General features: G+C 60.3%; 1 protein-coding gene across 1 annotated transcript in view; it reads left to right on the top strand.

Moving 5' to 3' along the window:
* Positions 1-8,602: 8,602 nt before the first annotated feature.
* CXXC5 (CXXC finger protein 5) overlaps positions 8,603-22,607 on the top strand; it is a 36,290-nt gene continuing 22,285 nt past the window's right edge. The window contains exon 1 of the mRNA XM_062501965.1: positions 8,603-8,632. The gene's annotated coding sequence lies outside the window, so the exon portion shown is untranslated. The remainder of the gene's footprint in view (positions 8,633-22,607) is intronic.

Below are 22,607 nucleotides of genomic sequence, written 5' to 3'. Positions count from 1 at the left end.
TTCTCCTTGCAGGGCTGGGGCTCCTGCAGAAATGCCCTGAGGGAGGAGGAGGAGATGGAGGAGGGAACCCGTGCTGGCATCCATCCAGGGAAAAGGGTCCCAGTCAGTGCTGGATCAGGGGAGCTGGAGAAGGCGGGATGAACAGGGACACCCTCGGTTCACCCATGGATCTATGGCAATCCTGGGGCTGGGAAAGCTGGGGCAGGGGCAATGGGCGGACCCCCATGCTGGGCTGGAGGTGGGTGATTCTGTTCAGCATGGACACAGCTGGACTCTGGGATTTCCAGCAGCGGGGAATTGTGGTGACATCTCCCAGTTCCAGCCTGGCCAAGTGCTGTGAGCTCCTGCAGCATCTTGGGGCACAAGGAGCATCTCAGCCTCTGGGGAACTTTGGGGACTTTGGAGCACCTGGTCCTGTGGAGCATCGCGGGACACTTGGAGCACCGCATCCCTTGGGGTCACCTAGGGCACCTCATCTCCTGTGGAGCATCTCTAGGCTCCTAGGACACCTTCTTCCATGGAGCACATTATCCCCTGGAGTACCTCAGGCAAGGCTGCTGGCCACTGTCAGTCCCAGTGCTGAGCACCATCCTCCTCGAGCAGGTTTGCTGACAAATAACATCTGCCCACCACAAGCCATTGACTCCTGCCTGGCTGGCAGCCTGGCAGGGGCTTCTGGGCAGTCCCTTCACCCCGGGCAGGGCACATCCGTGTATCCCTCCTGGAAGATGTCGAGCCCAGGAAGCATCTGGACTGGGTCACAAGGATGAAAACATGCTCTGGTAGCTCCAGTTTGCTCTGGGTTATTCGAGGTGATGAGCTGTGCTGCCCCAGAGTGCTGGGAAAAGACCGTTTTCCCTCTTTCCACTGAAATTTGAGTTTTCTAGACAGCCTTAAGCAGTGCTGGAGCTTTCCCAGAGATGCCTCGTGGCTCTTCATTCTTCCCGTCTCTCCTGCCTGCTCTCCTCAACTCAAAACAAGAGCCGCTTGAGGAGGGAGATGCATCCCAAGCGTCCCTCCTCTCTCCTTTGAACGAGCACAAAATAGGTATCGGCCCCGTTTCCAGATGGAAACGTGAGGCCTGAGGATGGATAAAGAGTTTTCTAAGGCTTCGGAGCAAGGTGTGGACAGCGCTGAGAATAGCATCGCGAAATCTCAACTGCCAAGCCCTTAGCCTAACCAGAAGGTTATTCTTCTTCCCTTATGCTCATACATATCCATTAGGATGAGACCATATGTGTGAGATGTAGATGAATTTCTTTCCTCTTGACAAGTCCAGTTGGTCTTCCTAGGTAAGGAGATGGTGGTCTGTTCCCATCCAACTCCAGGCTGGCTCTTTGCCGCGATTTCTTGGGTTGTGCTCGCCCCGGAAGAAATGGAGCTACTCGTCAGAGCTTCAGGCCTAACTCCTCTCCACACACCAGTTCTTTTGATACCAGATGTCCCTGGGGGCTGTAGAATATCCCCAGAGCGTGGGGGGTGCAGGGAAGCTTTCAGCAAAGCAGAGTAAGTAGGTGGGCTAGGGCAGGGGGAGGGGCTGCTGGCCCATCCCCAGCTAGGTCCCGGAGGGTTTCTTGGGGAAGAGGTGGCTTCTCTGATGGCAGGAGCAGTGGGTGAGTGTAGCCTTGTGCTCCTGCTCTTCAGCTGGCTGCACAGGGTGTCTCCCGGAAGACCTCGATGGGACCCTTGCACACCTCATCTGACCCAAGTACTGGGTGCTGCCCTTGCAGCTGAACTCTGGCATTGAAGGTAAAGTGAGGAGAGAGAGAGAGAGAGAGATCTTGGAGATTTTAGGTGGTTTTAGATGTGTTGCGACATCCAGTTGTTGCTCAGCTCCAAAGTTTCCTATCAGGAGGAAGAGTGGCCTGGCCATAACTGGTCCTTTTGACACGTCCATTTTTGAAGCCTCCATTAGAGGCTTCAGATTAGTGCGGGGCTGACGTGGTGGATGGTGTTTAGGTGACCAAGGGGGGCAGCCTCTTACACCCACAGAATCAGGTCTGTCAGCCCCTTCCATACATCAACCACGTGCTGCTGCTGATGTCTGTTATGGACAGAAGGGAAGGGGGTGGGTTCTAGGTGCTGCTCCAGCGTGTGAAAGTCAGGGGGTGATTTCTTCTCAGGGTGGTGGAGATGGGCAAAGGAGACCAGCCTGAACAGAGAAGGCAGCCTTTGAGAGTCACAGAATCACAGAACCATGCAGGCTGGAAAAGCCCTCTAAGGACACCAACTCCTACTATAAACTCAACACCACTGTGTTTATCATGTCTCCAAGTGCCACATCCATATGTCTTTTAACACTTCCAGGAATGGCAACTCCACCACTTCCCTGGGCAGCCCATTCCAATGCCAAAGTCCTTTCTGCAAAACAAGGTGAGCATGGTTCACCTCCATAACGTCTTGGTCAAGGCTCAGCTGCAGCAGCGCTAATGGGAACGGAAGGAAATGTGTCCAGGTGGGATCTCACAGGGGAGGGACCAAGCACGTGCTTGTTCTCAGAGGCCTCATGACCGTGGGAGGTGACAAGGCATCACCTCCTCCTCCTGTGACCACAGGCACTGCTGGCTGCTGGTACAGCCCTAAGCCAGACCTTATGCTGCACCTTCCACGGCCCTCCATAAAACACAGACATGCTCAGGTGGGTTTCACCATCGTCCCCAGGATCCAAAATCCCTGCTGCCTTCTGAGGCTGTGCGTGCAACACCTGGGTGCAGGAGCATGGGGGTGGAGTGCTGGGCAGGAGGCAATGTCCTGGCTGCCACAGGGACCAGGAGGAGGCCAGCACAGGTTTCTCCATCATTTCTTCAGTACTCCTGACTCAAGTGTGCCCAAATTAGCTCTTCCCACAAGTAACTTTGATATTTCCAGTGGAAATCATGGAACTGGCATGTCTGTTTTAAAAATCAGGGTTGCTCTGACCTTTCTGTCTCCTTGTTTCTGTGGACAGGCAGAAGAGGTTTGGAAAGCCCCATCTGGCCCTGCTGCTCTGTGGTGAGGGCTCACGAGGAGGTTCCACATTGGGCAGGTGTCCTCCCATCCCAGGTGCTGGGGTTGAAGGATCCTGTCCCACCAGGGGCTGGAGATGGATTTGAGATGGCACTGCAGGGCTGGCCAAGGGATGAAATGCCGGAGAACACGGGTGGAGCACAAATAATTACCCCCTGGAGCCTGGCTTGCTCTGCATTTCAGCATCCATCTGAAGGGCAGCATTGTCTAGTCTGAGAATGGCTGTTTTCATGTCAGTGGTGTCCTCCCAGAGCCGGCTGCTGAGCAGCAGCTCAGGCTGAGCCAAAAATTTGCAGACACTGGGAAAACCCCAATGTTAACATGACCCAGGACCAGAGTCCCCTGCCTGCCATGCACCACAGCACTTGCCTGTCCCTCTGTCCTCGGTACGACTTGGGCAAGGTTTCCGTGACCCCCAGCAGCAGCCGTAGGCAGCCATGGGATGGGATGGGATGGGATGGGATGGGATGGGATGGGATGGGATGGGATGGGATGGGATGGGATGGGATGGGATGGGATGGGATGGGATGGGATGGGATGGGGTGGGAGTGTGCCGGCGTGCCCCAGCCCCGCGGCTGCCCGCCCTGCCTGTGCAGGCAGATGGCTTTTGCAGGGCGCTCCGGATGTTGGAGCCAGGCTATTTTGGACCACGTGGGCGTCTGAATTCCAGGCGAATCCCCGGCTAAAAAAAAAAAAAAAAAAATCCCAACCCCTGCCAGGGTCCCCGGAGGTGGAAACACTGCAGCTCGAGTGTCCTCGTGGTTCTCCTGCTGCCTGGCACGTAGGCGGGACTCTGGCTACAGCCCACCCGCCCCTGCGGCACAGAGCCCCTGTGCCCGCTCTCCCTCCCCTGGCAAAGGCTGGGACACCCGCACGGCCACGGTGTCCCCTGGCACGATGTCAGCGGCTAATCAGCCCCCACATGAGCCAGTTTGGGTGGGGGTCTGGCTGTGCTTCCTTCCTGCAGCCTGGGGGATGCTTGCCAGTCCCCGGGGCTCTGCCCGCCACGCTCCCCCGAGTCTCCGCTGTGCCTGGGTGGGAGAGGGCAGAGCGAGAGCGGCTTCCTGCCCTTCTCCCAGCCGCCGGCGTGGCGTCTGTTTGCTTTGAGGCCCGGGTCCCTCCTGCCAGGACATTCCCGGGCAGCATTCCGTTTGCACAGGAGCCAGGGGGACATCCCGGACTACTCCCCCCGGCCACAAAGGCCGGTGCCTCGCGTCTGCCCCGCACCCGCGTCTCCCTCCTCGAGCACCCCAGGAACCCACGCTGGGTTCCCAGGAGGGACAGGAACCATGCGGTGACCCCGTGGGCAGCGGGGGCTGGTGTCACCCGCCCCCCCCCCCCCCCCCCCACGCCCCAGCCCTTTCCAGGAAGGGGAGGCCGGTCCCCGCGTGGCTGCTCCGTGTCCCCGGTGAGCGGGGCCAGCGCGCCCGGCACCCGCCATGTGGGAGACAGCTGGGGTTAAAAATTAACACGGCAGACCTCAGCTAAGGGGCAGCGGGGGCCGGCAGAGGGGTACGTGCTGCCCGCCGGACCCCCGTCCTGGGGATCAGGGCTTGTGTAAGCAGGAAGGTGCAGAGTCCCGTGGAACGAGGGGCTGCGGTGTCCTCTGGGCACAGAGAGAGCTGGACACAGAGCTCTGTGCGACTGCTGCAGCCAGCTCAACACCATGGTGGGTCACTCCGACCCACGCTCGAGGAGGTCGGCACCCAAAAATCACCAGCTGCTGCAGCTCTGCTTTCCAGCACCAGCAGGGCCAAAGGGTTTGTACCAGTCTGACCCCAGCTTACCAGAATGGGGGGTGTCTCCCAGGGCACCCCATCCAGCCCCCTCCCCAAAATCAGGGATGTCACTAAGGTCTGGGGCTCCTGACGAAGCATCTGTCTGGATTTGGGTTCCCTCCACCAGGAGACACCAAGCACCATGCACGGAGGAGGTGACAAGGCACTGCCAGCTCTGTAACCCACTTGCATTGCAGTGGCTGGGCTGGGGGAATTTGGGGTTGGGAATTTTGGAGGTTTGTTTGTGCTCCAGAGACTGTTGGGAGGCGTCTCCCAGTCACGCAGCCTTGGCAGCCCTCCAGCCACTGTCTCATGGTGTCCCATTGCCACCCGGGGGAGGGGGACATGGACCTGCATGACCCCCTCTCACTGCTGCAGGGTCAGGCTGCTCTGTAACACCTCCATGTCCCACCCCCAGTTATTCCAGGCTCTTCTCCTGGAGCTGGGCAGAGCTCCTGGACTTGTTACCCAGCTGGGGAGGGATCAGTGCAGACCCCACTGCCAGGGTCTGATGCTCAGCATTGCTGGGGGATATTTTGGCCCAGGCCCTGGGCAGTGCTGCTGTTTGCTGACAGGTTTCTGCCCTGTCCCTTTGCCATCTGTCCCCATCCCGTGTCCCATCTATCCCTGTGCCCTGGCACCATCATTCTCCTGTCTCTCTGTCCCTTTGTCCCTGTCCCATTTGCCCTTCATCCCTACACCTATTCTCTTCACCCTTCCACCTTGTCCCACTTGCCTCCCAACCCTGGCCTCGTCATTCTTCATCCCTGTCCTGTCACCCTCCCTTCCTGTCCCATTTGCTAGACATTCTCATCCTCATCCTCTTCCTCATCCTCATCCTCATCCTCATCCTCATCCTCATCCTCATCCTCATCCTCATCCTCATCATCATCATCATCTTCATCATCCTTCATCTCTGGCCCACTCCCTTGCCCTCCATCTCTATCCCCTCTGCCCTCCATCCTCATCCTCATCCTCCTGTTCCCCACAGCCCCCTGCATGGCATTGGAAAGGGCTCCAGTAGCAGATTGGAGGGTCAGGGATTGTGCCCCTTGTCCCTGTGCTGTGGGGATCTACCTGTCTGGGAGCACTGGGGGATCCTCCTCTGGATTTGGGGGACCCTCAGTGACTGGAGAAATGGGGACTGGGCAGTGGAAAGACTGGGGAGCCTGGGGGTTTGCTGGGGGGCACTGGGCTGAAGCCACAGCTTTGCTGCTGTTGCTGTCACCAAGTCCCAGCTTGGCTTTGTGCCTCAGTTTCCCTTCTCTTTGGGGATTCCAGACCTCAGTAAAGGTGATTTGCACACACGTTAAGTTTTCCAAACACTCTGAGAAGTGAAGTGCTGCTGCGTTTGGGGACCTTCAGTAGGTGGCAAAGTCCAGGTGCCACTTCCACAGGCCCTGCCTTGGCAAAAGGGACATCAACACCTTGTGGTTCATGGTTGCATCGGAGGGGTCATGTCAGGTCCTTAAAAATAGCCAAAAAGGGGCAAAGAAAATGCCCTTGGTGAAGCCCACGTGGGTGAGATGGTGTTGTATGCTGAGCAGTGTCACCTGGAGCGGTGCTGGTGGGATGCTGTCCCTTCTCCTGTGCCACGGGTGCCACCCATATCCCGTGTGCGGGGCACGAGGCTCCTCTGTTCCTTTTTGGGGGGTGCTGAGAGGCTCAGTTGTGGAGAGAGGCAGGTTGGGAGCACACTGAGAGGGCCAGCAGAGGAGCTGAAAGGGTGCCCAAGAGGATAGGACCGCACTCCCCCATCACTGCCACCCGGGAGGGAGATTTTTTGGGAAGCTGGAGCATCGTCACAGCACCCGCGGTTGCAAATCCCAATGGCTAAATTTGCGAGAGGCGCATAATTAACGAGACGTGGATCAAATACAAACAGCGCATCCGTGCCGCTCGCCCCCCCCCCGCCCCCCCGCCCCATCGCAGATTTTTTTGTTTCATTTCGAGGCGGGAGCGGGGTGGGAAGAGATTTCGCATTCCTGTGAAAAAAAAAAAAAATCAACGGCAACACAAACCCAGTTTCATTTTTGTCAGGGTTTCTGCTTTTGAGAGGGTTTGGGTATTTTGCTGGCAACTGAAAAGGCTGCAGGAATTGGGGGTGGTGGGTTTTTTTGGGCTGTTTGTCCCTGGAAAGCTGCTCTCGGCTGAGGAGTGGGGATTTAAAGATTTTTTTTTTTTAACTTCCAATATTTCAGTGCCCATAACTCCAAGGGGAGATTAAAAAAAAAAAAAAAAAAAAAAAACAACCCTCCAAACCCAACAACAACTCTCTCCCTCAGCAGTAAAAAATTCTGGCAAAAAAAGTTGAGCAGGAAACTTCTGGGCCAAGCGTGTTATCCCCCCCCGTGGGGCCAAACCTCGGGTTTTGTCCCCTCCCTCCGGCTGACTTATCGGTCCATCGATTATTTGCTGTTTATTCAGGGGGATTTCACCGGTGTCCCGCTGTGAGACCGTGAGGTCCCTCCCGGTGGCGGCAGCAAGCCCGGGGCTTGGGACTTTGGGATTGGGGCTCCTGCCCAGAGCGATCCTTCCTGAGCCCCTGGGCGTGCGGGAGGGATGGGGGAGCTCTGCACCCGTCAGTCCCCTCCTCTGCACCTCGGCTGCACCTCACCTGGGGGTGACTCCTTCTGGGACCTGCCGCCAGCTGCATCCCACGGGGGGCAGAGAGATGGGAACTCTCTGTGGACACTCCAAGGAGGGGAGAACAGAGGGACTGGCACCCCACAGGGGATGCAGAGGGATGGGGGACCTGCAGGGGGACACCCCACATTGGGGACAAGGGGTGGAGCACATGCAGGGGGGCATCCCATGGGCGGGACGGACAGAGGGATGTGCACCCCACAGAATGACAGACGGATGAGGAACATTCTAGGGATGCGATGTCACCCCTCGGGTGAGGGGGCGGGAGGAGGCACAGTTGGGTGACATCCCAGAGAGAGGATGGTGACATCCCACTGGGGATCGGTGGGGATTAGGGGGGCACACTAAGGCGGGTGGGACATGGGGGAGGGGAACATCATGCTGGCACTCATGGGTGCGGCTAGGACAGGGGGTGGATAGTGGGGTGAAACCTGTGGGGGACAGGTGGGACATGGAAGGGGTACGAACAGGATGACATCCGTGGAGGTGGATGGGACACGGGGGACACACTCCAGTCCCATCCGTGTGTGACATGCGGGGTTGGGACAGCACGGTGATATTTTGGTGGGGGGGCGGGTGGGAGGTGAGGGAGGGCAGCTGGGACGCGGAGGACGACGCACCACAGCAACATCCGTGTCGCGTTACAGCCCACGGACGGCACTGCACAGCGACACCCATGAGGGCACCCAGGACACGACGGGGGGACACACCACGGTGACGCCCACGGGGGTAGCTGGTACACGGGGGAGGGTGGGCACACCACGGCTACACCCGTGACAGCGGAGGTAGATGAGACATGGGGGTCAGAGAGGGATAAACCCCGTGAGGGGCGGGTGGGACACGAGGGTCACACTCTGTCCTCACACGCGGGGTCGGCTGGCACAGGGCTCGGCGGGGTGACGCCCGTGGGGGTGGCTGGGACACCGGGGATGGGTGTAGCCACACGGAGATGGGAGTCGGGAGAGCCGGGGGAGGGGGGTGGGGGGGGGGGGGGGTGCTGTGCGGGCGGCGCGCGCGCGGGGCGGCGGGGGGCGCGCGCGGCGTGTCGTGTCGCGGCGTGTCGCGGTGTCCGGCGGCGCGGGGCGCTCGGCCCGGTCCGGTCCGGGTTTTGCCGGCAGCCGCGGGCAGCGGCGGCGGCGGCGGCAGCGCCGTGCAGCGCGGAGCGGGGGCTGCGCACTCCCAGAGCGAGCGGCGATGTGGAGGTGGGTGTGCGGCGGCGGCGAGGCACCGAGCCCGCCTCGGCTACCCGGCCCCGGCCCCGGCCCCGGGCAGGTGCTGACCTCCCTTCCTTACCCCTCTCCCTTCCTCGCCTGCCCCCCTTTCCCGGCGCCCGGGCAGCCCCCGCCGCTCCCGGCGGCGCTGCCCGCAGCGCGGCGGCTCCCGGACCGCCGGTCGGTGCCGGCCCCCGGGGCGCTCCGGCGGCGGAGTTGGGGTGAAGGGTGTCGGGGGGCTGTCGGAGAAAGGGGAGGCGGTGGAGAAGAAAAAGTTTGGCGGGGGGATCCGCGGCTCGCCCCGCTGCCCGGCGCCGTGCCCGGGCTGCCCGCGGCGGCGGCGGGGCCGGAGCTGGCCGCCTGCCCGCCTGCCCGCGTCGGGCCCGGCCGGTGCTGCCTGCGCGGCGCCCGAGCGGCCCCGCCGCTTCCCGGGGATGGGAGGGGAGGCGGGGGGGGGGGAGGAGGACGGCGGGGTAACGAGCAAAGTTTTTCTCGGTGCGACTGAACCCCGCTGCCGGTACCCGCAGCCCGGCGGGGATGCGCCGGGAGCCGTGGGGAGGGATGGAGTGAGTCCCCCACGTCTCCCCCCCGCCGCCCCGGACCGCCGCGGCAGCGCCCGGTGGTTTCCCGGGTGACAATGGTGGCGGCGGGGCCGGGGGGCGGCGGGGGCGGCGGCGCCGGGGGGAGGCGGTGGGCAGCGGGGCCGGGGCTGCCACCCGCGGCGGGGCTCGCGTGGGGGGCGCGGGGGGAACCCCGAACCCCCACCCGGCGCTGCTGTCCGCGCGTGGGTCGCTCCCGCTTCCCCGGGGCGCGCCGGGCTCCCGCGGCAGTTTGGCTCCGCCACCGGTGCCCGGCTGCCGGGTGGCCGTGGGAGCGGCGCCGCTCGCCATCGCCCAGCCATGTGCGACAACTCACCCAACTTTATCATCCCCCCGTTTCAAACGAACCCCCCCCTCCCGCCCCCCCCGGCCCGCTTCGCGGTCAGACGGGATTCCCAAACCCCCTGCTCTCCCCACCCGCGGCGGGGAGGGTACCCCACGCACCCCGACACCCATCGAGCCACCGCGATCGCGCCGTGGAACATCCCTCGTTGGCACAGGCGTGGGTGCCACCAGCCCCAAAAACACCGTGGGGGCTGTGGATTGTACCCGAATTTGGGAATTACGGCCTCAAACTCCGCCGAACCGTGGCCCCATGCGCCCCGCGGAGGTGTGGGGTGTTTTGTTGGGGCTTTTTTTTTTTTTTTTGGTTGTGTTTTTTTTTCCCTTTCCCTTTTATTTTAATTTTATTCTTCCTATTTTTTTTCCACCGCATCCCGCAGCCGGCAGCGTCCTTCCTGCGGGGCCGGGGCTGCTTCGGGTCGGGTTATTCTTTGCTGGGATGATTGATTGGGCAGAGGAGGATGGGGGGGGTGGCATGGGGGGTTAGGGGGTGGGATGGGGATGGGGGGGGAGCCATCCCACGCACAAACAAAGCTGCGCACACATCCTGCGGTAACGGCCCCGCGTGTGCGCTGACCCGGCCGGGCAACCTTCACCCCCCGCCGCTCCCTGCCGGGGGGGCTGGGGGAATGATGGGGCACGCCGTGCTGTGGGAGGACGGCTGAGGCAAGCTTTGGGGGGGCGTGGGGGGGATGCCCATCCCGGCTACCTGGGGCGCGGAGCCGGGGCCGGCGGAAGTTTTGTTTCTCTGGAAACGGGCCCTGCTGTGTCAGCGGCCCCTTTGTGCCGCTTTGTCCGCGCCCCCCGGCCCCCAGCCCGGCGGCGGGGCCGCACCTGGGGCTGCGGGGGGACGGGGACCCCTCCGGCCTCCCGGCCCGCCCCGGCCCCCGGCGTTCCCCGGCCCCCGCTGCTGCCCGCGGGCTGCGCTGCATCCCCCGGCGGGGCCGAGGCGAGGGGGGTCGGATGGGAAAGGGGAGGGGGGGGGAGTGACTCTCCCCGAGGTCCCGCTCAGCGGGAGCGCTGGTAGGCATGGAAACCTCGCTCCGTCCCTCCGTCTGTCCGTCCGTCCTTCGCGTTCCCAACGGGAAAAGCTTCGGGGAAACGGCTCCTCCAGCGGCCCCCGCGGGGCTGCCGGGGCGCATCACCGCGGGTGGCGGTGTCACCCCAAGTGTCGCCGCGCGGGGTAGCCCCGGAGATGCCCCCGGAGATGCCCCCGGCGCTGCGCCCCCCTCCCCAGTGCCGGTACCGGCGTCGCCCCGTCGCGCTGGCAGATGTCGCTCCCTGACCTCGGGGACGCTGCCTGGGGGGGCTGTGGGAGGGATGTGGGGGGAACACGGTGACGGGACGATGGGGACGGGGACGCGCCGGCGTGTGACAACAAAAGCAAAGTAACAAAGGACCCGCCGGTGCCGCTCAGAAGTTGGTCCCGGCGCCGTTCGGGGCTCGGTGGCCCCGGGGGCAGGGTCGGGAAGGGCTGTTTGCGTGGCGGGATGTACAGGCAGGGGGTGAAGGGGTTGTGCCGGGCGTCACGAATGTCCCTGTGTCCTCCCCCCTGCCTCGGTGGGAAGAGGCAGGAGCCGGCCGAGGCGTCCTTGACACGGATTTTGTGGTGGGGATGCGGGCAGCCGGCGCCGCGCTGCCAGGCAGAGCCCGCACCTCCCTGTGCCTCCTGCCCGTGACACGAGGTGGGTGGGCAGAGGAGAGGAGCTCTGGGTGCTACGCTCCAAAATTCAGCCTGTCCCTCCTCTTCATCCTATGTAGCAGAGGTTTGTGCCAGAGGAGATGCTGTGGGAGGTGTTTTGGGGACCCCTGACCCTGGGGATCCCTCACCCACCGGCATCACCTGATGTCACCAGGACCTTTCCAGGCAGGTGGCAGCAGTGCAGATGCTGCATGTCTGCGACCTGGGGATGCTGCAGGGTTTGGGGATAACATCCTCTACCCAAAACTGTCCCCTCTGACAAATCTCCTATGTGGGGCACGGGTGGGGGGGGGATGGTCAGATCCGGGGTGCTTGGCCCTCACAGCCAGCACCTGGCACGTCCTTGTGTGTTCATGCAAGGCTTGGCTGAGGTTGGATCCAGCCCCAGCTGGTCCTGGACCCTCCACCTCCCCCAGCAAGGACATTCCCTGGGGTGGCCGCAGTGGGTGCCACCATTCTCCTGCCTCCCTGTTTTGTTTTCCCAAATCCCGGCTGTAGGAACAACCTCTTGATTAAGTGTATTAATAGTTAAACTTTCAGCTCATAGCTTAAACTCACCAGACCACGAAAAGCTCCCTCCTTTACTCATGCTCTGGTGCTCAACTAAAATATTGCGCTCAAAAGGCTTGTGTTTTTTTGTTTTGTTTTTTTTTTTTTTCCTCCTTTCCCCTTCCTATTCCCCTGACTCAACTTTGACTTCTGGGAGCGTGGGGGAGGTGGTCTTGTGGGACTCCCAGTTGTCACTGCTGCCCCTTGCAGCCACCTCTCTGTACAGAGCCCAGGCTCTGAGGGTGTCCCCAAAGCAATAGGTGCTCTTGAAATTCATCCAGGTTGGGGAGGAGGATGGAAGCCACTGCCCTAGGAAGAGGCTGGTCCTCCACCCAGCTGGGGACATGAGGACGGATGGGCTGTAGTGGCTTGGAAAAGGATGGAGATGCTGGCAGTAGATGGTGTGTAGCATTGGCTGTTTTCCTGCCAGGCAGGTGATGGAGAAAGAGGAAGGTGGGAGGTTCAACCATGCCAAGTGCAAGATCTTGCACCTGTGTGGGAACAGCCCCCAGTTCTGGCACAGCTGGGGGTGGATGGGCTGGGAGCAGCCCTGCAGAAAATGGCTGGGGGTGCTGGTGGGTGACAGATAGAACATCAGCCAGCACTGTGCACTGCAGCCCAGAAAGCCAAGTGTATCCTGCCTGGGCTGCACCAGGGGCAGGAGGGTGAGGAGGGGGTGCTCCCCCTCTGCTCTGCTCTGGTGAGACCCCCTTGGGGCACCACATCCAACTGTGGGGAGTCCCCAGCACAGATGTGGGGCCTGTTGGAGCAGGTCCAGAGGGTACCAAGGAGATGGTCCACAAGGGCTGGAGCCCCTCTGCTCTGGAGACAGGCTGGGGATGTTCAGCCTGGAGTAGAGAAGGCTACAGGGAGAACTTAAAGCTTCTTCCAGTGCTCAAAGGAGTTTCGAGAGAGCTGGAGAGGGACTTTGGACAGGGGCCTGGAGTGTCAGGGTTTTAAACTGTAACAGGTCAGGGTTAACTTGTACATAGAGAAGAAATGTTTTACACTGAAGTTGGGGAGGCCCTGGCACAGGGTACCCACGGAAGCTGTGGCTACCTCATCCCTGTAAATGTTTGAGGCCAGCTTGGACAGGGCTTGGAGCACCCTGGGACAGTGGGAGGTGTCTCTGCCCATGGCAGGGGGCTGAAAGGAGAGGAGCTTTAAGGTCACTTCCAACCCAAACCATTCTGTGACTAGGTGCAGGGAGCGGTGGTGTGGGAGGGGCAGGAGGGAAGAAGAGTGTGGGCAAAGGGGTGGCTGGAGGAGGAACCACCTACAAAGGCAGCCAGTGGGAAATCCCAGGCTGGAGTGGAGGAAATGTGAGTTTGCTGCTGCTGCTCAGCAGTGGCTCTGCCGTGGGGATCAGCTCTGCAGCTGCCTTTGCCTTCAGCTGAGGAACGTGTCCTGGTGGGGAGGCTGGGACTCGCCATCCTGGGGGCTCACTGGGGACCATCAGGACATGTGGGTGAGGAGCAGCCTGCATCCCTATCCTTGTCCTGTGTCCCTTGGGGGACATCCATAGGGCCGGAGCCCCAGGAGAGCTCCAGGGACAGCAGGCAGCACAACAGTGTGACCCCAGTGAGTGGCTGAAGGCGACCTGTGGGTCCCTTTGCCTTTGGGAAAGTCCAAAGGACACATTTACCTTGGCCATGGGTCCTCAGCTGCCTGACATCCACAGTCCAAAAGCTTTGGGGTCTGTCAACATCTCACTGCTGGTGATATGCCCACCCTATGTCTCTCCTTTTGGGGTGATGGAGTGCTGGTCCCTTATATCTTTAGAGTGATTTCATCCCTGCTTGTCTTTTCTCATGGCTTACAAGCAGGTGGAGTGTGTTGATGGTCTGAGATGACAGCCCGTGCTGCACAGGGGTGGCAGCCTGTGATTATGTGGATAAAAGGATTTTTGAGGTCAGAAGGTTTTCCAGTGTCTGCCTTGGTGTCCCTGGTTTCCACCATCCATGGTTATGGCATGGAAAAGGGGCTGGACTAATGGCTCCCAGGCTGTGAGCTCGCCTTGGGGTGTGTGGGTCTGGCTCGATGTCCTTGTCCTGGAACAGTGTCACTTGTCCCAAAGCATCTTCCATTGCCTGAGATGGGACATCCTTTGTGCTGGGAGGATGAGGATGCATCCCCTCCCTGCAGTGATGCTGGCAGTGTGGTGGCTCAGGCATGGGAGGATCTGTGGTGGCCGTGACCCTGGAAATGGTGGCAAAGAGTGAAAAATGAAAATCTGTTTTCTGATTTTCCAAGCAGGATATGCTTTTCCATCTCCGCCCTCCCAGCTCCAAGAGGTGGGAGCTGGAAAAGGGTTCGGGTTACTGGCCCTGCCCTGTGACAGCCCTGTGATATTTTGGTGGGGGCACAGTGTGGGTGATGGGTGGGACCTGTCCATGGGGTGAGATGTTCCCTGTCATTTCTGGATCATTTCTGAGATGGGCCTCATCCCCAGGGTCTGATTGTCACCTGGGTTGTGGCAGGGCTGGGAACTGTGCTGTCCTGGCCTTGTGAGTGACTCCAGTGGGTTCTGGTGGCTGCTGCCACCCATGATACCCTCAGCTGATGCTGACATACATTTTCTCAGCATGTGCTGAGCTCCCTGGGTCTGATGCCCAGGGAATGAGGGCTGGATTTGTGCTCAGGTGTGATGAGATTGGGCACATTCCCCTCTGGCCTGCTCTGGTGCTGCTGTCCCTGGTCACCTGGTTTGTGGGTGGTTGAGTGTGGTTGGAAGCAGCCCTCATTTGATGGATGGTTTAGTTTTGCCTTTGCAAATCTGCCTTGAGTCCATGACTGTGTTCCAGCTTTTTGTAGGGCTCTCTGGGCAATAACTATTTCCCACAGTCTTCCATGTGGCATTGTCCATGCCTAACTAAACAATGCAGCTCCATCCACTCAGCCTCTGGGTTCTCTCTTGGTGTCCCCAAGGCTCTTGGTGTCATTGGTTCTCACTTCTTTTTGCTAGGACTGGCCCTTACGGTTTTTGTGCCTCATTCTCTCCCTTGGAGATGGGATTTTGGGGTCCAGATCCAAGCCCAGTGTTTCATTTGAACAACCTGAAGGCTGAGACATTCTCACTTGAACATCCCAACTCTGAAGGGTCCCAAATGTTTGCAGATCCAGGTACCTTTACCCTGTAAGAGCTCTTATTCCTCTGCACCCATTTGCTGCTCAGAGGGAGCGTCCTGCTCTCCTGCCACTCCTGGAAACTGGAGCAAATGGAGCAGGGCCAGGGAGGACCATTCATGCCCAAGAAAGTGAGCTGTGCCCACAGGTGATCCTAGGAGGCTTTTTGGGATCTTGCTTCTGCAGACTCCTAGAACAGTTTGGGCAGGAAGGGACCTTAAAGGTCATCTAGTTACCCCCCCTGCCATGGGCAGACACCTTGCACTATCCCAGGGTGCTCCAAGCCCCATCCTACCTGGCCTTGAACTCTTCCAGAGATGGAAGAGCCACAGTTTCTCTGGGCAACCTGTACCAGGGCCTGCCCACCCTCACAGCTAAGAATTCTTCCTCATATCCAATCCCAAACTTTCCTCTTTCAGTTTAAAACCCTTGTCCCTTGTCCTATCATGAAAATCCCCGGTGAAAAGTCTCTCCCTGACTTTCCTGTAAACCCCTGTAAAATGTTGAAAGGTTTTCCAGCAGGTCCAGGCCTCACCTGGGCCACGGGGAGGTGGCAATGGCTGGTGTTCCAGGACATAGCAACACGTTAGGTTATCCTTCCCCACCTTTCCCTTCTGCATCTGCATCGTGCCCTGCTGGGATGACAGCGGGGAGGCAGATCCCAGCACCCATCGCTGCCGGGGTCTCTGTGGCCACTCCCTGCCTGTGCCCCGCTGCCAGCCAGGGACTTTTCCCCCAGTTCCCGCTGCTGAGGATCGAGGATCGCTGCCTGGGAGCTGGGAGCGCTCCTCTTGCCCTCTGCTTTACCTTCTGCATCTCACTAATCTGATGACCGGAGGTATGCGAAGCATTTCAAATATGGCCTCGTTAGCTGGCTCCGGACAGAGCATGCAAGAGCCGTTTCTTCACACTCCTATTCCAGCCGGCTGCTGCCGCTCCCTCCTCCCACGGGCATCCCGCTGCTGTGTGCCTGTTCTGGCTGGGATGGGCACAGAGCCCGTCCTGCCTGTCTGGGAAATGAATGTGTCCTGCCGGCCATCGGGTGGTGTTGGGCTCTTGAACGATTTGGGAGCATCACTGGGCTCATGGGCGGGGATTGGGGTGTCCCCTCTGCCCCCAGCCTTGGCAGGTGCCCAATCCTCCCACAGTGGTCTCAGTCCCCTGAAGGACCTGGAGGGGATCCCATGGCAAACGTGACAGTGGTGTTGGGCAGTCTTAGGGAACCTGAATGGAGTCAGGGATGGTAGGTACTGGCTGGACACTGAACTGTGAGTGCCAGACTGGACTGTTCCTCCCCACCTTTCCCTCCTGCATCCATGGGAAGTACACGGTGTAGGCAGGGAACTTGGAGGGTGCACTATGAGAATGAGTGCAGGGGAGGGGGACACTGCTATCCCCACAGAATGAGCGCTGTCCACGGGGACTGCAGCCCATCTGCATCTGGCTCTCCAGTGTGGGCCTTGCAGGGGTGCCGTGGCACTCATCTCGAGGTCCCATCCCTCTGTCCCTGGGATGGCAAACAGAGCATCCTATCGATCTGTCCATCCGTGTCTGTCCGTGTCTCCCCATTCCCTCCATGCCCTGGCTCGGCACAGCGTGCTGCCCGCCGGAAGGGGCTCCCCTGTCCCCCATGCTGCCAGGCTTCTGCAGCGCCAGTCCAGGTGGGGATCCCCCACTCCTGATGCCCCTAGTGTCCCCTGCCTCACCGCGGTGACACCGCGAGCCTGGCACGGTCTCCCCATCCCGCTATTTAAAGCTGGGGCTGGGGGGGGAAAAATAAGCTTGGAGTATGAAGATGATGATGATGATGATAGTGGCTCTGGGCGCCCTTGGGGACAGCTGGCCTCGCGTCGGCGTCCCCGGGGAGGGGATGCCATGGCCTGGCACAGCCGGGCACAGGGCTGGGAGCTGGACGCCAGGCGTTTGCGCTTTAATGCATCAGGACAGCTTGCAAATTCCAGGCTGGCGCGGCGAGGTGCCGGCCGCGGCGGAGCGTGCGCGGTGTCCGCGCTGCCATAACCGGTTAGCTCGGCCAGCGCCGCCGGGGCGCGACGCCCGCGGGGGGCTCGGGGCTGGGCACGGCTGCTGGCAGCCCCCGCCTCCCTCCGAGCCAGGGGGTGTGTGTGCAGAGCTGGGGGTCAGCCCCGCTGGGAGGGGGGCACGGGAGGAGGTTGGCGTGGAAAGGGCAGATTTATGGGGGTCTCTGTCTCCCCTATCTGCAGGGACCTCTGGTCCCTCTGTTCCCTCTGTCCCTCTCCTATCTGCAGGACCCTTGTGTCCCGTTTCCCCCCCCCCCCTCCCCCCCATCTGCAAGGATCTATGATGTCTCCTTCTGCAGGGACCCCTCTCTGTCCCACTCAATCTGCCAGTGTCCCCGTCCCCTCCTTCTGCAGGAAACCCTGTCCCCCTTGTCCCCTCTTCATTTGCTAAGTCCCCATCCACCTTCTGCGGAGTGCCCTGTCTCCTCATCAATGGGGACCCCTGTCCCCACTTCTTTAGGGACTCCTGTGCCCCCATTTTCGAAGCCTCATGTTCCCTCCTTCTTCCAGGCATCCCTGTACCCCTGTTCTGCTGAGAGCCGTGTCTCTTCATCTTCAAAGCTCGGTGTTCCCTCATCTACAGGGACCCCTGTCCCTCCCATATGCAGATCCCCTGTTGCCCTTTTCTGCAGAGCCTCCCATTCACAAAGCCCCCTGCTTTCCCTTCTCCCCTCCTGCAGAGCCCCTTGTCTCCCCATCCACAGGGTTCCCAGAACCCCCACTTCCATAGGAACGCTTGTCTCCACATCTGCAGCCCCCTGATTCTCCCGTCTGCAGGTTCCGGGGTGATTCCCAGTCCTGCCCCACCAGGGATGACCTGGAGGTTGCTCATGGGCAGCCGGTGCCATCTGAATTCCCGAGAGAGGGTGTGACCTTTCATCTCTACACGCGGGTAAATTGAGGGAGGGAATGGCATGGAATCCTCTCTAAGAAGTGGTTTCTCATCCTTTCCCCGAATATTTCCCCCAAATCTGTTCCTGTCAGTGGAGCCGAGACCCCCAAGCTTTGCCCCTATCCCTCCAGTACCTTGGGATCTCCCTCCCCCCATCCTCACATTCAGATTCCTTAAATAAAAAAAGCCTTTAAAAACATGTATTGCCACCTCGTTGGGAAAAATTGGAGTTACCTGGAGTGCTAATCTCCAGGCACCCTGGGGCTATGGGTGCTTCCTGGACTCGCTCCCGAGGGGCTGGTGGAGGAGGGGGCCCTTTGCTTTGCGAAGGCGGAGGGGGATTAGCTGGAGGATTGGTAAATCTGACCCCAGGTAAAGATTAAGACCAAAAAAAAAAAAAAAAAAAAAAAAGGAAAATCGTTGTGTTTTTTTCTGTGCCTGATGCACCGTGAAGATTAAACGGGGATGAGTCTGCGCGGCAGCCAGTTCGATTAGGGGTGGGGGCCAGCAGGGAGGGATGTGAGATGGGGAAGGGATGTGGGCTGTGTCTGTGGGTCTGGAGATGCCACATCTGGGGGAAAGGGGAACCTGGGGGAATGGGGGAGCTGGGGGGGCTGTGGCCAGTCCCCGGGGGTCTCCAGACTGCCTGTGGTAGGTGCTTTGGGGGACAATCATATCCATAACCACTGCCAGCCTGATCCTGGAAATAGCTGGCACTGGGCTGTGTGGGGGTGGCTTCAACAGCTCATCCCAAAGGCCAGCAGCTCCATGGATAGGGCTGGAAGGCACCTGGCAGAGGGGAGGAAGTCCCCCACAGTCAGCAGCTGCCTCCATTAGAGATTGGATGTGCTCTCATCCCACCCGATGTCCCTGCATCCCACAAACCCTCCCACCATGCACCTCCAAGGATAACCAGGGACCTGGTGCCTAATACTCCTTACCTTTGTCCAGGCACCCCACCCTCCATGGCTCTGGGGCCAGGGAGGCTCCCAGCAGAGCTCTGGGAATCTTGTCTACCCCTGCTGGTGATGCTCCCCTGGGAAATGATGGGAAAGGGGACAAGGGGATCCCCTGAGGACACAGAGCGAGGGACATGTCCCTTCCCACAGCGAGGGTGTTGGGAGCTTCCCTGCCGTGGTGCTCTGGTGTCCTTCTGGTGATGAAGGGGCAAAGGAAATTGGGGAAACCCCCTCAGGACTGTCTGGTCAGTCTGAAGGACCATGTGACCAGTAGGTGTACTGGGAGCAAACGGGAGCGGCTGTCCCTGGGGAGGACATGGGGTGGTTGACTCATCCTTTGGGATAAGGCTTTCTGGGGGCTGAGCACTGGCTTGGGGGTCAAGCAGCATTTTGGGGTGTTGAGCACTAGGTCAAGGGGCTGAGCACCATTTTGGGGAGCTGGCAACTGTTTTGGTGGTCAAGCATTGTTCTGGCTTGGGGGTCAAGCACTGATTTGGGGGTTTGCTGTTTTGGGGAGCTGAGCACCAACTTGAGGGTTATGCACTGTTTTGGGAGGCTGAGCTCCAGCATGAGAGGCAAACAGCATTTTGGGAGATTGAACCAGCTTGTGGCTCAAGCACTGTTTTGGGGCCTGAACTCCAGTTTGGGGTCTGGGAAACAGCTCAGTGACTGATTCAGGGGGCTGAGCACTGTCTTGAGGGTCAGGCACTGTTTTGGAGGGCTGAGCACCATCTCAGGGGTCAAACACCTGTCTGGGGTGTCCAGCACCCACTCAGGGGTTCAGTGCTGGCTTGGGGGCCTGAGCCTTGGCTTGGGAGTTGAGCACTGTTTTGGGAAGCTGAGAGCCAGTTTGGTCACCAAGCACCAGTTTGGGTGGCTGAGCACCATTTCAGGGGGCTGAGTACTGACTCAGGTTGAGCAGTGGTTTGCGGGGTGCTTTAAGCACTGTTCTGGGCTCAGCCCCAGTTTGAGGGGCTGGATCCTTCCTGAGATGGCTGGGGGGGCACCCCACTGAGGGTGTGATCCTGTTTCATGTTCCATACTGGGGTCTGGCAGTGCCAGGGCAGGAGGTTGTTCCTGCCCTGCCTTAGAGGAGCCTCTGGATGGAGAGTATCAGAGAAAGCTGGCTCTAGGTCCCCTTGCTGTCTCAAGTGTGTAGGCCCATCCCAGCCCTCCCCTGCCTCAGTTTCCCTCCTGCAGTGGAAGCAGAGCATCCTCCTTCCTCTTCAGGGGTCTCCCCACTACTTCCTGCTCACAATGTTCCAGCTGCTCTCCCACTGGACTGCCATGGGTATTGGGCATCCCTGCCCAGACAGGTGGGGATGGGAAGGGTCATCTCATCCCCACATCCAGTGGCTGGGTGCTCGTACCCTGGGTAACGCTGGGGTACCAGGAGCATTCGTAAGTGTTCCCCTGGGAACTCAGGTGTGGTGGGTGTCCTAGCAAGCCCTCACACAGCCAACTCAGTGCTGGAGCCTCAGCCTGCTCTCCCAAAGGTGCTGGCAATCAGAAATTGAGTCTACCTGCATGGAGCAGAGTGGTCCTCAAAGTGGCCCCAGTGTTTGAGGAAGGGTGCGGGTGGGTGCAGGGGCACCATTCCCTTCCAGCTGAGCTGCTGCCATCAGAGTGGGGAGAACCCTGGGCCCCCTCCCAGGGGTCTGCAGGTCTGGGGAGGTGAAGAGGAGCCCAAGATGTCTCCATCAGTGGGGCAAGGAGGGCATATGCCCACTCTGCTTTGCAGAGGTACCTTGGGCCCTGCTGGCCCCAGCTAGCCTGGGAACCCTTCTGGCACCCTGCACATGCCTGGGCCACCAGCAGCTGCACCATCCCCTCTGCCCCAGGCAAGGTGAGAGGATGGGACAGGGCTTTTTCCTGGACTCAGGGCCATGCTGTGTCCCAGGGTCAGGGCCATGCTGTGTCCCAGGGATTGTTCCTTATGCCAGCACCTCCTCTGGAAGCAGCCTTGGGCTCCTTTCTTCCTGGAAGGTGCAGCTCTCCCCCAGATGACTGTTGCTGCATGCCCAGGGTCTGCATCACCCCAACAGGATCATGCTAATGCTATGGCCCCACAGGCTTCCCAGGATGTGTTAATACTGGGAGCTGGTCAGGGTGTGATGATGGCAGAAGGTCTCCTTGTAGGAGAGGGATGCCACTGGGGGCACAGTTCTCTCCAAGTCCCATCCTGGAGGACAAAATCATGCTCTTCCATCCCCTGGCTGGCTTTGTCCTAGGATGCTATTCTTGGCTGCACCTCCAGCTGCTTCCCAAAGCTCTCCTGGGGGATGACCATGGGGTGAGAGGTCAGGGGTCTCCCTGTGTCCACCCCAGACCTGCCAAGGAACCCCATCTCAGAGCTGGAGTCAGTACCCTGTAGTTGGGAGTAGCTCCTGGGTCCCTGAGGACCAGATGCACCACACCCAGCCTTACCGCCCCGAGCACCCGCCATCATCATTTATTGGGTGGAAATAAGGAGAAACTTGGAAATTCAGGGTTGGAGAAAGGCCTGGGGGTGCTGGGCGGTGGGAAGTGACACAGTGCCCCAGGCCAGGATGACGGATCCTGGGTGATGCCGGGATGCTGATAGCATCCCTCTGAGTATTCGCCCGGGAATGCGGCCATAGGTATGCGGGGGGTGGGGGGCGCTGGGTGCTCCAAAATCTCTCTGAGCCCTCAAAGCTGAGGCTGCCACAAACTCATATCAAGGTGAAAATAGCTGCGGGGCGAGAAGGGTGCTTTTCCACATCCCTGGCCAGCTTTGCTTCAGCCACATCCTGTCAGGGGCGGGGGGGATGCCTCGTTCTGCAGGGACCCTCCGGTGGGCTTTGTGCCCGGGGGGGGCCGTGTCGTGTCGGAAATCACGTGGCTCTGGGCTTGGGGCTTTACGGGAAGCCAGGGTTGATGCGAGGGGCAGCTCCCATCCCCCCGGGATGGCTTGGCCGGGGTTCAGCTCGGGATCGGGCCCCCAAAGCAGCTGCCCCGTGCCGCTTCCCGGCAGGCGCGGGGTGACGGGGGGGACAGGAGCCGCCACGGCTCCCCGGAGCAGATGGTCCCTCGGCAGCAAAGCTGCCCCTTCCGCATCGATTACCCGGGCCGGCCGTTTAACGATCGCTTTCCGGGGTTAATTAAACTCTTCTCGCCGAGGGCGGCTGTACCTGCCTGCAGCCCTGATGCACCACCCCCAAAACGGGGGGGGGACGAGCCTGTGGTGGCTGGAGCTGGGGTTTGCTTCCAAACCAAACCTTAATATCCATCCTGGAGTGCACCGTGGCTGCGCTTCTCCCCGGGGCACCCGGAGCAAGGTCAGCCGCCGAGTCTGGTTCTATTCCACTTTCCCGGCAGCATGGGGTGCCGGAGCAGAGGCTGCCCGGTGTTTTCCCCCTGACCGCTGTGTTTTTGGGAGCGATCCTCACTGCCTCGCTCCGCGGTCTTGGGTCTGCGCCCACCCATGTCTCTGTTCACAATTATTTTGGAGGAAGGCGTCGAGAACTCGGCGGCAGACGGCGGCTCCGGAGCAGCACGGGTTGCCGAGCGGGTCGCAGCCCAGGGATTGTCAGGAGTTGCTGCTTTTTGCATATCTAAATGTGCCCTTTCAGCCAGCGCTCTCGGTCGAAACTGCCATCTTTTGCCTCGTTGTCAGCCTCGCCGAGGTTACGCATCGTTTGCTGACTCACAGCCTCCTGCTCTAATTACTCGTTCAACTCCCTCCCTGGAGCCGCCCGGCCAGTCCCGGCACATCCCTTCCCGCTGCTGCACCGCCG

Source organism: Cinclus cinclus, chromosome 14 (genome assembly GCF_963662255.1).
Source record: "Cinclus cinclus chromosome 14, bCinCin1.1, whole genome shotgun sequence".
In the NCBI taxonomy this organism is placed as follows: domain Eukaryota; kingdom Metazoa; phylum Chordata; class Aves; order Passeriformes; family Cinclidae; genus Cinclus; species Cinclus cinclus.
The sequence above is the reverse complement of the archived record's forward strand: the minus strand, read 5'-3'. Positions and strand labels throughout refer to the sequence as shown.